We start from the raw sequence: 14,742 nt of genomic DNA, 5'->3' as shown, positions 1-14,742 counted from the left end.
CTCTCTTGCTCCATCCAATATTCACAGCAGTATTAGAAACAAGCAGAAATGACTAAGCAGTAAAAATTTAATAGATTGCATCATTCTCACTTTTTGAAGTGCTTTGTAAAAGCAGATCTTTTTGAGCTCATGTTGAGAATGGGGAAATCAATAGGGTTTTGTCAAATGTCTTACAATATGTGATTGCATGTTACACATAAATATGGCTGACTTCATGGCATATGTTAGCCTGCACTGCACATGGTCATGTAAGCATTTTCCTAAAGGAATATGCATACATTTTCATGCTTGACTTAAGATGCACTTTCACAAGCATTTACAAACGCATGTGACATGAATTAAACGTTCAAAATTACAAATGAATTCCAGAGCTGTGCTACCACCCAAAGTACAAGATGCTTTAAGAACTTTACTTCATCCAATAAATGAAGCCATTGTCTGGTATAGCCTGTCAGCTTGTGTTAGGCAGTGAAGGCCTGGCTGCGGACTGTGAATAGAGAGCCAGTGGACTGGTTGAGTTCCAGCATGATGGCAGCCACAGAGGAGCTGTAAATGATTAATCAGTTTTTACCCTGCACTCCAATGGAGGTCATTTCCATTAGACCAGTAATCTACAACTGAAGGTTCTTTCTCTCAGTGTTAAGAGGGAAAGGGACTGCAGAATGCTGATTACTACAGTGACTGTTTCTCATTCCCATGGACTTTCTTTCTTCATATTTCGCCTTCTGGCTATGCTCTTCACTGCTTTTTGCTCCACGTTGTCCTCCCCCTCTTTCTCTTGTTTACCACATTGTCTGTCCATGTTGTATTCCCATCTGTCGGCCCACTTTGCATTGACCTGTTCCTCATGACTCTCTGGTTTTCTATCATTTGTTATTCTTCCTGTCTTTACTGTGCTCATATTTACTTTATGAGATATACTGAAATAAATAGCAGGGAGGAGGAGGTGTATTGATAGCTGGGAAGGGGAGGCAAGGGAGGTTGAAGCAGCAGGGAGGAGAGAATAAAAAAAATGTGTGGGTACATCAGTCAAACCATCACTGTCTTCCCAGGTGGAACTGGTTCTCATTGGCTCAATCACACAAACCAGAGATAGCTGGAGCTTGTCAAACAGCGAGATGCCATCTGCCAATCTGACCTAGATTATTTATAACAGGCCCAGCCCACATTTATCACCATTCTGCCAAAGTATTTTCATTATATTTAATGTCTTTGAAATTGTTTATAAATTAAATTCATGTTTAATTTACAGAATAAAAACAATTTACACATATCAAGAATTGCCAATAAGTGTTTTACCTACTATTGATATTGTTTGTTTTATTTATGTATTTATTCAGGTGAATAGGGTAATCAATATGTTGTTTAATATATTTGACAACTTTTTTTTTTGTCAATGTTATACCTGCTATATGGTGACCCAGCAACTCCTTTATTTGATTTATGTTTGTGCCTGACAGCATTGCTGCATGAAGATTTGACAGTCTGAAAATTCACTGTTTGCTAGGTACCGTATGTCCTGAATGCCAACTGGGGTATGTGTGTGTGTCATTGTAATAATGTGTTTCGACTGTGTGAGAGTGGACAGCCCTCCCTCACCTCTCTCTGACCTCTGTTGTTGCAAGTGTTAACATCATTTACCAGCACAGCCAGGCTCTGGGCGATGGCCGTTCAGCCAGCGCCACAGCATACTGAAGTGCTTTATTATGATGTAACCACCAAATTCATATTCCTCCGGTCTTTGCCGCAGGAGCTGTGGTGTTGTGATTCTCCATGTTCTTTGATCCTTCCCTAGAATTATTCTTCAACAAAGAATATACTCTGAAAGAGCCACTTTGCCTCTGGTCTTGAAAAAATGCATTCTAAGTATTAATGATGTAGATGTCTTTTCTTTCTTTTTAGCCTCAGGACAAAATTGAGAATTATGGATTTGTCCATTACAATAGCCGGATTTGTCCATTACAATAGCCGGCAGAGTTCAGTGAGGGTTTTAAGATCCATTTTACCCAGTGTGCTTTAGCCCAAGGTGATGGGAATGCTCGTTGTCAGCCAGGGTAGCCAGTCTTTGACTGAACGAGCGAGCAAATCAACTTTAAGCTCTTGCGTAACAACATGTGGTCCCTGGTGCTGGAGTGTGTTGGAAATCAGCACCTGATCCAGCAATGGAAGTGCATATCAAGTGGTGTTCAGGGACCAATTGATATGGAGTGTCTGACTTCTGCTGTTCTAGCCAGCCCTCACTAGAAGATTCCATTGCAGTGACCTCTTAAAAACCTGACTTCTGTTGAATGTCTTCTGTGCAATATTAGAAAAAGAACCTTGTGTTACTTATTAGCTCTTTTTTGGCATTTCTATGAGTCCATTGTTTTTTTCTATATATATAGCTGAACAGTATCTTTAAAACAAATGATTTATTATTTTAGAAAATGTATGTAATCCTGACAAATAATCATCCGGGTCCATTTACTGAGGTAACGGCAGCAGTTTTTTTCTGATTCCGGTATGAAATGACTCAGCACTCATGTGGAGGTTTGTAGGTTATTTAATTTTGAGATTTACTATTGAAAGAGCCACATTTACTGTATATAGTTCAAGCTGGTACTATACATCTTTTTGTAATAGCTCTGGGTTTATCCCGGCGGGGGGTTGTGCTTTTGTTATGACTCTGTTTGGCTCTGATTATGGGAAAATGTCTCAGGGACTGCCTTTGTGTATGTATGGGTGTGTGTGTGTGTGTGTGAGAGACAGAGAGCGAGAACCACTGCGGCTTTTCAGTATCTCTGCTAATTGGCATCTTCTCGTTGAGGCTCTTTTGAGATCCCTTTTTCCCCAGTGTCAGAACACAAATGCCAATTCGTTTTGTAAATGCTGACAGGATGGAACCGAAAATGCTGGAAAGCGGTAGCCTTTTGAAGTGGCCGTGGGGCAGCTGTGCACTTGATACCAGCTGGGGCTTCTTGCCAGCCGCTCGACCGTGGCTCCCACACACCCGTCCTGCACACCCCCCACCTTTCCCCATTTCTACACAGATGCAGGTCATGGCTTGGCTCTCATGCACAAGAAAAATGTCTGAGGACTGAAAATAACAGTGTTCAGAACATTGAGTCTGTATATTTTTGTCTGAGTTGCACTACCTGCACATTTGGTTACAAATAGAAGAAGGTAGTCTTTCAGAAAAAAAAGTATAAATTCAGCAAATTATGAATGGTGTGCAGTGTGTTGAGCATTAATTTGTTCTTTTTTTTTTTATTTGCTCCACCCTGTTGCTTTTTTTGCTTTCATGTGGTTGCTGCCCTGTGATTGGCTGCCTGCCTGTAGTGAGTGAATGGTTGGGGGGGTTGTACTGCAGTCATCTGGGGCTGCCACCCCATCTACATTCTCTCCCCCTGTTATCACAGCTACTGCAGCTTATGAATGAACTGTCTATCTGCTCAATGAAAGTGTGTGTGTGTGTGTGTTTACCCTGCTCCACTTCTCGCCGCAGTCCCCCTCCCATCCCCATTCTTCTTAACTCATGTACATGCAAGTCAGGTTGTGTGTGTGTATGTGTGTGTGTTGTGAGACTTCTAATGGAAGCAGCCATCAGTAGAAACCTCCACTCTGGTCTGCATACAGATAGACGATGTGTCCGGAATTCTAACTGGGTTTCCCGGGCAACGGGGCTGGGATGATTGATAGACTCGCTGTTGAAAAAAAAACAAGAAATGTGCACTGTGTGAGGCAAGAGAAATACTAGACAGTGTGTGTTTATTCTTTAGTTTCACTCGTGAATATAGTTTAAGAGCTTTAATCTGAACATGGTGGGAAAATAACGTGAAGAATAATCTTGCATATTTATACATGTCATTTACATATCCTATTTGCATTTTACATTTTATCTTTACAGCATTTAGCAGATGCCCTTATCCAGAGCGACTTACAATCAGTAGTTAGAGGGACAGTCCTCCTGGCGCATCTCAGGGTTAACTCAGGATGCAATGGGGTTTGAACCTGTGAACCTGTGGTCGTCTGGTTCATAGGTGAGTGTGATACCGACCAGGCTACTAGGCTGCTAAATCATGTCTACAGAAAAATTGGGGTCACACAGATGAATTACCACTTTTAAAATACTTGGGTAAAACATGGGTAAAAACAACAGAAAGGGACATTGAGAAGATGCTGAAGATGCTGTATCCACCTTGTCTCATAACTCATCGCAGATTAATTATGGAAAAAGGTTTAAACATTTTTTTTACTCAGAAACTTTCCCATAGACACCCCTCTAACTCCCCTTGGTGACTTCAACCTTCCATTAGACAAAGTCTAATAGCTTTGATATCTTTCCCTTCTCCACTCTTGGCTAATAGCAGCAGCTTTCCACACACAATGGAGGGAATGTCCTGGATCTGGTCTTCAGTCACCCCTCCTCCTTCAAAAACTCCACAACATTTTCTCATCTCTACTCAACCCCCCAACTCCCCCTGCCCCATCTTCACTAACTACTGAAGATTTTGCCATTTTTTTCACAAGGAAGATTGAGCAAATCTGCCAGAAATTCTCCATGACTACAATCCCTACTGAAGACTCTCCAACTACTCTACAACAATTACATCAGATGGAATCATCCAGATCATATCTACAGGCAACCCAACCTCCTCCTCAATGCTCCAAACAATGTTTTCCCCTGACCTTATCACCTTCATTTCTTACATCATAAATGGTTCACTTACATCTGGCCATGTGCCAACTGCCTTTAAAACAGACAGGGTTCTTCCAGTCCTAAAGAAACCCACTACTGATCCTGCAGACATCAACAACTATCGACCAGTCCTTGAGTGCTGTGTCTTTAATCAGATATTAATTCATCTGTCTCAAAACAACCTCCTGGACACCAACCAGTCTGGCTTCAGAGCAGATGACCCTCCTGGCTGTTTGTGAGAAGCTGCATGTGAAAGTGTGCACACACTGTGCACACAATGAAATGTGTCCTCTGCTTTTAACCCATCACGCTTAGTGCCACATTTCATTTTGGAAACATGTTTAATGCGGCCAGATCAGCAAAACTCATCTGTTCATATTCTCCTCAACCTCTCTGCAGCATTTGATACAGTTACTAAAAAGACTCTCGTGTCTGTCCTGAAGAGACTTCAGGGGTTTAGCATGGAAGTGATTAGCTGCCGGTGTGGCCAAGAGACTAGGAAAGGATCCATGTCTGCCTCACGCAGACTATCCACTGGTGTCCCTCAAGGCTCAGTACTCGGACCTCTCCTTTTCTCCCTCTACACGAGATCAATTGGTGAGGTCATTTCCTTCCATGGGCTATCCTACGACTGCTATGCTAACAATACACAACTCATCTTCTCTTTTACTTCCTCAGATGCACATGCTTCCTCCAAGAACTCTGCATGTCTAACTGCCATTTAATCTTGGATCTAAAACTCAAACCTTCATCATAATCTTGCTACAAACCTGAATAACTTGCAGATCTCTCCTCCTGAAACTGCACGCAACCTTGGAGGTAACTATAGACTCTATAACTCACCTTTCCGACTCACATCACCAATCTTTCCCACTGATGTACCTTCCTTTTTTACAATATCAGATGGATCTGCCCTTATCTATCAACACAGGCCACCCAGACACTTGTTCAGTCACTAGTAATCTCACGACTGGATTACAGTAACGCTTTTCTAGCAGGTCTAGCTCTGAGTGCTATACAACTTCTACAATTAATACAGAATCTATTAATTCTCTCCCACCACCCCACTGCTATGCTTCATCCACTGGCTCCCAGTAGCTGCCTGCGTCAGATTCAAAATACTGATGCTTACCTACAAAGCCAAACATGGGGTAGCACCATCCTACCAAACAGGCCTTATTATACCTTGCAGTGCACCTCGCATTCTTTGAACCTCCATTACAGCTTGCCTGGTCCCTCCACCTCTGAATGTGAGAGAAAGACACTCATCTAGACTCTTCTCTATCTTGGCCCCTAGGTGGTGGAATGAACTTCTCCTCGAGTTCAGAAAAGCACAAATGGCATCTTAAGTATTATAGAATACTTAGAATAACTTGTAACTTTCTTATAGCCTGACATGTAAAGGAAAACAAGCTAAATTATTGTATTCATATTTGTGGTCCTAGAACCTAGAGTGGTTTTGTTTTATTTGTCTTTTTTTTATTTCGTTTTATTTTTTAATGATTTGTCAAAGTGTTTACAGTGCTTCATTGATGATAACATAAAAGCACATTGTAAGTCGCTCTGGATAAGGGCATGTCTCAAATGAAAAATGTAATGTAAATTTGACCAGAACAACCATTAGTTTGCAGGATAAACAAAATGGTGAACAAAATAACACATCAGATGGGAAGAGCTTTTGCTGAATTGCTGGACCAGTGTTGTTCAGCTAGGGAAACATTTCCCACTTGATGGGGGGGGGGGCTCTGCTCAGGATTTATTAGTAGACTGTGAGGAGAAATTAGCTGAATTACACAGTGCATTTGGAAAGTATTCACAGTGCATTCATTTTTCCACATTTTGATATGTTACAACCTAATTTGAAAATCAATTATATTACTTTTTTCCCCTCAGAGTCCTACACACAACACCCCATAATGACAATGTGAAAAAGGTTTACTTGAGGTTTTGGCAAATAAAAAAACAACAACATATACACAAGTATTCACAGCCTTTGCCATGAAGCTCAAAGTCAAAGGAATTGTCTGTAGACCTCCAAGATTGGATTGTCTCAAGGCACAAATCTTGGGAAGGTAAAAAAAAAAAAGATGGAAGACACCCTTTAGTAAAAGGCACATGGCAGCCCATCTGGAGTTTGTCAAAAGGCACCTGAAGGACTCTCAGACTATGAGAAACTAAATTCTCTGGTCTGCTGAGACAAAGATTGAACTCTTTGGTGTGAATGCCAGGCGACAGTTCATCTGAAGTGAAAGTGAATGACTGACATTGTGAAACACTACAGCACAGCACACGGTGCACACAATGAAATGTGTCCTTTGCATTTAGCCCATTACATGCAGCCATGAAAGCCATCCGGGGAGCAGTGTGTGGGGATGGTGCTTTGCTCAGTGGCACCTCAGTGGCCCCTTTGACAGGATTTGAACGGCAACAGTCCGATTACGGGTCCGCTTCCTTATCCTACCCCCTGGCACCTTACAACAGGACAATGACCCTACGCATGAAACAAACACAGCCAAGATATCAAAGGAGTGGATTCAGGACAACTCTGTGAATGTCATTGAGTGGCCCAGCCAGAGCCAAGACTTGAATCTGATTGAACATCTCTGGAGAGGTCTTAAAATGGCTGTGCACCAACGCTTCCCATCCAACCTGATGGAGATTGAGAGGTCCTGCAAAGAAGAATGGGTGAAACTGGCCAAGGATTGGTGTGCCAAGCTTGTGGCATCTTATTAAAAAAAGACTTGAGGCTATAATTGCTGCCAAGGGTGCATATATTTGCATGTGCATTTTCAAATGAAGACACATTGCCGCCGGTAGCAACGTGCTTGCGGGGTATCTGCATTGCGCATATGTCTGTATGTGTCTTTTTTCAGTCATGCAAACAGCAAAAATCAGTTTGGACTGATTATGACTTTTTAAATCCCCTACTTTCCTGACCCCCTCTTTGTTCTAACAGGAGCTAAGACCTGGCCTGTACAGTAGGAAAGGTCTCCAGGGGCCATTGCATCTGCAAGGGATAGAGAGAAAACACCATCCCTTCTCCTCTCTCACTCATTCTACCTACATCATCCCTTATTTTCATAATATGCATATTGTTTAGATGGTTGTGATGGTTATGTAAGATGCTATGTAAAACCTTGCCAGTGGGAGGTGTGTGGTTCTGTGTGTATGTGTTGATGCTAGTTTGACAGGCTGCCCAAATGTCTGTTAACTCATCCCAAAGAAAACATATGCTGCCTGCCTCTGTTTCAACAGTACAACACGCTCTACTGGCCAAATCACCAATCACATGACACTGTGACACTGAAACAAACGTCACCTACCTTACTATATGTTAGTCATCCCTACTGCATATGTCACTCCTCCCCACACCACTGAAGTCAGTGAAGAAAATTCTATACATAACTACCAACAATTTTACAGCCTTTATGATTACTGAGTAATTTGATTAATATAGACTACATTATTTTATTGCCAATTTAAACTCCTCTGTTCAGAATCCCCAATCAGGGAAAATTGCTATTTGGTTTGCAGTCGCCAATGGTAAAGTGTGAGTGTCTTGGCATGGATTCCTTGACAGTGGCAAATCTTGCAAACCAAGCATCACAGTTGCTAATGAACTCTAGCTAATGAGAGCACAGGATGTCAGGTGGGAATCTTCTTGCATCTTGCATATCTTTTAAATAACACAATGTTGAGGTTGAAGTAGACAACAGTGAGACAGACAGCTTTAACATGTTTTTGTTAGATGTTACTTTTGCACTACCTGTGCCTCCTGTTCGCACTTTATGTAGCCCAATTTGTATGTCACGTGCACTTTTCCGGAGAAATGTTGTTTTGTTTCACTATGTATTGTCTAACATGTATGTAGCTCAACTTCAGCTTCAACTATATTGAATATCAGTTATCAGTATCTAGTACTATATAGCCTTCACTCCTCTGTGAAGATTCAAATGCAGGGCTTATTGGTCACATGGTGTTTTTTTTCTTCATGCTTAACACAGTCGGATTAAGAGCAGACGGCCTTTCTATTGCCAACTTTTCCCATCTGTCTGCCAGTTACTGCACTGTTTGTATGTTTTCCTAATTTATGTCTTGATCAGCAGCTTGATGTAGGCATGATAACCTTGTTATATATGATAACCTAATATATATTCCATGTGCACAGTTTCATTAAAATAATGTTGCAAGACTGTTTTGACCAATTGCAGAATTTTTGTACAACCAATCGGATTTAGTTGTTGAAGGGGGGGCTTTGATAGCAGAGTGTACTATCCCCTGTGATATTACATAAGCCTAGCTTCCAACATACGTCTTATTTCCCCTGGACTGTACTGTGCCGGTATAAAGCATGCATGATGGAGCTCTCCCTGTCTCGGTATCTCTCTTACTCACTCACTCCCGCTCATTTTGCTTACATAACCTCTCCCATAAGACTGCTCTTCTGAAAAATCAGAGCTGAGGTTCAGCGAGGGATCTGGGAACACTGGTGATGTCATTACACACACTCCATGTAGACCCAACCTTCATCACCTTGCCCTGAAGACCCAATAGAGCAACCCAGCATCCTACCGTACCCTTTTTTGCTGCCCTGTGGTAGTTGTTGGAGTACCATGTGGGTATTGTGTGATTTTGTGTGTGGGAGTGTGTGTGTTCACTCCAGTGTGTGGGAATTGTATGGTTCATTCCAGTAAATGTGTGTGGGTAGAGTGTCTGAACATTGTAGTCTCTGCCAGTTTCACATGGAATTGAGCAGAGTTATGTGAGGTCTTTACAGAAGTGTGGTGACCTTTAAAACTGGTGGGAATGTTAGATTTATGTATATTTAGACATATTATATGTAATATTCATAAATGAAGCATCCAGTAAACAATGATTGTCATCTAAATAACTTATGAATTTTGAGAATTTAGGATGAGCTTTGTGCAGTAGCAGTATGTGGTATGTTACTTGTTTTCTCTTGGACCACATATTGTGAAGCCCAAATAAACAAACCCATATGATCTGGCAGACCCGCTCCTCCAATTCATAATTTTATAATGTGCACTGAAATTACAGACAGACGTCTAGAGAATAACAGATTGCAGGCTGCTGCCAATGAGTCAAAAGCTTGATCAGTAGTAAACAAAAAGCTGATGAGATTTGTCATTCGTTTTGGATATTTCAGCATTATGCTGTTTGTATGAGTGGGATCTGCACAAATACTGACCAATATTTTTAAAAGTTGTTTGTTTGTTAACTAAAAATATTTTTGAACCTCTTCATGGGGCATATTATAAAACTTTTTAGCTTCACTAATATTCAGTAATATACAAATTATGAATGCAATGATCAATTATGTACAACAGCACTGAAGCACACATTAGTGCATATAGTACATATACAGTGGGTACGGAAAGTATTCAGACTCCCTTAAATTTTTCACTCTTTGTTATATTGCAGCCATTTGTTCCGCTTGTATTGTATGTTCACTTTTGAACAGAACAGTAATAGTAAACAACGTGTTAATTCACGTTGATTAATTCAACCGCAATTAAAAAATTAATAGCAAAACCACAATTCTGCGGCCCATTCGGGTGTATTGGACCGTGCAGCTACACCTCAGAGCTTTTTCCAGATGCATGCTAAGGGCCTACACAATATTATAGAAGACTTCATCACAGCATTAGCAGGACTGTTTTATGATGTTCATGTGAAGCTAAAGTGTGTAAAACTAGGACACTCTAAATCCCGCTGAGACTGAGAAGGTATTTCTCAGTAAGGATCTGTAATTAAATCTGAAAGCCACTGTGGCTGTATGATAGATAGATAAAGAGAAAGCTTTACAGACTTTACGACAAAATTTTCCCATTTTACTGAATAGGAGCTGCCTGCCCTTTAACCAGCATTTATCAATGTATTGAGTGCCCCATGCTTTGAAAAGAGGCTTCTCCTGACTCATCACATTGTCTATGAGAGGAGTAATGAACAGTCATGCTTTGTTTACACATAGAGCGTAAATGATTCTTCACAACACACCCATGTACATACCATTCAAATAAACACGAATAATTTACATTTACATTTTTTGCAGTTCCAGAGCGGCTTCCAATGAGTTGTTTAATGCACAAAAATATATAAAGATTTTAGTGTATGAGATTAAATTTGACATGGTATTGTGATGGTTTCTTTTGGAGAGTCTGATTCATAAATGTAGTGACCTCTCCCTGGTTGCACTTCTCTGTCATGTCACATGACCGTGACTTAAGCTCCCAAGACCATATAAAATAAATAAAATTCATTTCTGGATCTGCAACAGACATTCAAGTTGTGAGATGAATGAAGGATGTAAAGGGTACTTGTGGGGAAGGAAAGAAGAGAAGGGAGATGGCCAGTGCTCTCTACCTTTCATTTGGACAGAATGTGCTCTGCCCTTTTCAAACTTAGACAGGAAATGCTGAAAATATGAAGAAGAAAATCAGAATCCTAGCTTTTCCTGCTTTATCAATTTTACAGAGACAGAAACTAAATATTATTGGCTGCTGTGCATGCAATAGTTAATTGCAACAACTGTGGTTTCTCCACATTTTGGGAGCTGTAAACTATCATAAGTTGTTATTAGTGTTTTAATTGTCTGTGGTAGTGCCACAATGGCATATCCAATCCTCAATCCAGTTGTTAAAGGTGACTAATATTCTTTCATTGGAACCATGTGTAAGTGCTAACCAATTGACGTTGTCCTTTATATTCCAAATACTAATAGTCAGATACACTCATGTAAAATGTGTGTGTTGTACATTATTTTACTAAGACCAGTGAAACACAACCTCTGATCTCTGCAACCAACTGGTGTGGAATGAAAAAGTAATACTTCAATACTCACATAATAAATGACAACACTTTTCTGCAGGCCTCTGTTTGGATGTGAAAGTGAAGTGATATGTCATTGTGAAACACTGCAGCACAGCACACGGTGCACACAATGACATGTGTCCTCTGCTTTTAACCATCACCCTTGGTGAGCAGTGGGCAGCCATGACAGGCGCCCGGGGAGCTGTGTGTGGGTACGGTGCTTTGCTCAGTGGCACCTTGGCGGCCCGGGATTCAAACTGGCAAACTTCTGATTACGGGGCCGCGTCCTGCACCAGATTGTGGTAGAACACAAATCTGTATACAGATAGAATGAGAAACTGTGGTGACGTCATTTTTACAATACTGCTGTAACACCAATCGGCGCGGCAACAGGGCTCTAATCATGCACAGCTGCCGCTGATTAGGTGTCCATGATTAGGGTCCTGTTATAAGGAAAGTGACATCAGCAGAACAAGGCAGCTATGGACAGTGACGGTAACTACCTGGTTTGTGCTTTTAGTTTTAGTTTCTGGTCTTACGCCACACGCCTTTAGGGTTGCTTTACGTTTATTTCTTTTTCATTTTTGGCCATCACGCCTGGTTTATTTCTGTTTACAATAAATACTTTTCATTTGAAATGGCATGCATCTGCGTTTCATTCCCCTTCGCACCCTCAGATGTGACAACTGCCATCCCCAGGGAGAATGCAGTCAAAACTGCTTCCACCCTCTATGCCAATCGACACTGCAATTTTTCTTTGTATATTTATAGGTTGACCTTTGGTGACATTGGGATCTGACTCTACTGCTGAGATAGAGACAGTCTATTTAATAATTGGGGACTTAAGTGGAAGTCTTCACAGAAATCCATTTATTTTCTTTCTTTTTCTGTGCTCAAATCTGGGGTCTTTCTGTGGATTTGACTATAAAGCCTCTGGATGAACAGCTTGCATTAAGACTGCATAGGAACAGATTCTCTCCTGTTCCATCAAATCCCTGAACATATCCTGATTGAGCATAATGATATTCTGGAGCTCATATACATGCCCAGCTGACCCCAAAAAATAAATGAATAAACAAACCAAAATGTGCATATATATATAATGTTTTCCTTAATATATAAACACATGCATGGAAACGCAACTGTTCGCAACTGCATTTATTTTTGCTAAAACACAAAATAATTTGAGATCGATGTGTTATATGCTCAGCAAGAGCACCACACAATGCCCCTTTGCACGCATTTACGTAAGTTCATGCTCTCTCATCAAACTCATCATGCTACACTAAAATATGCTGACATCGACTCTCCCAAACCCCCCTACCCTGAAGGAGTTCCAGCGAGTGATGATCTTGTGCTCCAGGAGGTAAGGCAGTGGAACATGAAAGAGCTTTTAGCTAAATGAGGCTGGAAACATGGTGTCTGTCTCATCTCATCCTCCTGAATGCACATGCTAGGTCACATTACTTCTACACTAACACGATGTGCCAAGCTAATCTGTCAGTTTATGATGATTTTTCTCAGTAATCACCCCGCTACACACACACACACACACACACACACACTTCTTGACCAGCAGACTTTATTGTAAATATTTGTAAATATTTGGCAATGACCTGCCAACGATTAGATACAATAATACTACATATATACATTTACATCAGGTGCACACACACATAGGGGAATCAGGACAACAACATTGACAACACTAAACTCTGACCCGGAACATGATACCGGGGCACCCCAAAATGTCAGTCCATGACAAAAGTACATGTATTTACTTCTTATGTATAGGTAATGATAGTTTCATCCTGCATAGTTTATTGCCTGTCTTTACTTAGTTTACCTTAGTTTCCAAAACTATTGGAGTCACTATAGGTCATACTTCTATTAAATCTATTTAGAAAAGAACTAGTTATGGAGCTTAAAAAGTAATCATTAGTGGATAACTTGAGAGAAAGATGGTGCTGAATGTGCTAATCACAAGAACCAGCGATGCACAAATTCCTGCATCATTCTGGTATTGCTAGGTCTTGTTTGTGTGTGTGTGTGTGTGTATGTGTGTGTGTGTGTGACAGAGAGAACAGCTGGCAGGCTGAGCTGCTCTGCAGCATAGAGATTCCCGCTGTTTCTTTCAGGATTAAAGCCTCTCTCCCCCTCTGATGTAACTCTTGGGCACAAATAGGTTGCTGTCCATAGCCCATTTTTTGTGAGATATGTCCTCAAACCACAACCTGGACTGCCCTTTCTATCCACCCTTCTTCCCTGAATTTTTGGAAGGTAGTATAAAACTGTAGTTTTGTTGCAAGGCCATATTGCATTTTATTAGGGAGTATAGCAACATGTCAGTATTCATATATTTACTTGTCCGGTTGCAAAAGCATTGTAATTATATATTGTCATGTAACACATCTTAACAAGCTTTTACTTTTACTTTATGAGGTTTACTGGGCTCCACGGTAATTCGGGAGGTTTTATTAAGAGACACGCTCTCTATTTTTTTTTTTAATTCCGCATTCCCATGTTGGTAGAATTCATTCATTAGGTCGCCTCATTAGTTTGTTGACTGGAACATAATTAATGCTGCATGTGCTGTGTTTGTGACTGGATTTTTGTGATTGTTTCTACCTCTCTCTTTTTTATTTCTATTCTGGCTTTGTCCCTCAGTGGCATTCATAATAACATAGTGGTAGATAAGCTAAGCAAAGAATATCAGGATTAAGTAATGACAGAGGGAATTGGGGACAGCTGGGGACACAGAGGGACACGCTGGGCTTTCCTTGTGGGTGACCTCTTGGTGCGGTTCATCTTTCTGGGGTCTTCCAGTCACTTTGAGGAGTACATGAAAATATCAGACAAGGATTAAACATCTGATTTATGACTCAGCTTTGCTCAGAGATAGAGTACAAAGAACTGTGCATTGTCATTTATACATGTAATGCATTTGAGCATATATAAAATTGTTTTCAGGCATTACCTGGGCTACCCTGTCCGCTAATGCTGAAAGAAAGAAAGAAAAAAAGACAATGCACATTTTTGTAATGTTGGATGGTGTGTTGTTAAAGCACACAGAATGGAAGATTTTACCGCCTTTGCTAACAATACCTCATGTGTATGTAAAGTGGCCTCATGACTCAAACATGTGCAGACACAAGAGTCTGGTACACATTATGCTTCATTTTTGCTTACATCTTACATTTTCCTATAGTGAACCCCTATATTAATGTTTAACA

General features: G+C 40.7%; 1 protein-coding gene across 1 annotated transcript in view; it reads left to right on the top strand.

Moving 5' to 3' along the window:
* The window catches only part of ece2a (endothelin converting enzyme 2a), an 81,701-nt gene that overhangs the window by 3,943 nt on the left and 63,016 nt on the right, over positions 1 to 14,742 (top strand). The window lies entirely within an intron of this gene.

Source organism: Denticeps clupeoides, chromosome 4 (genome assembly GCF_900700375.1).
Source record: "Denticeps clupeoides chromosome 4, fDenClu1.1, whole genome shotgun sequence".
Classification (NCBI taxonomy): Eukaryota; Metazoa; Chordata; class Actinopteri; order Clupeiformes; family Denticipitidae; genus Denticeps; species Denticeps clupeoides.
The sequence above is the reverse complement of the archived record's forward strand: the minus strand, read 5'-3'. Positions and strand labels throughout refer to the sequence as shown.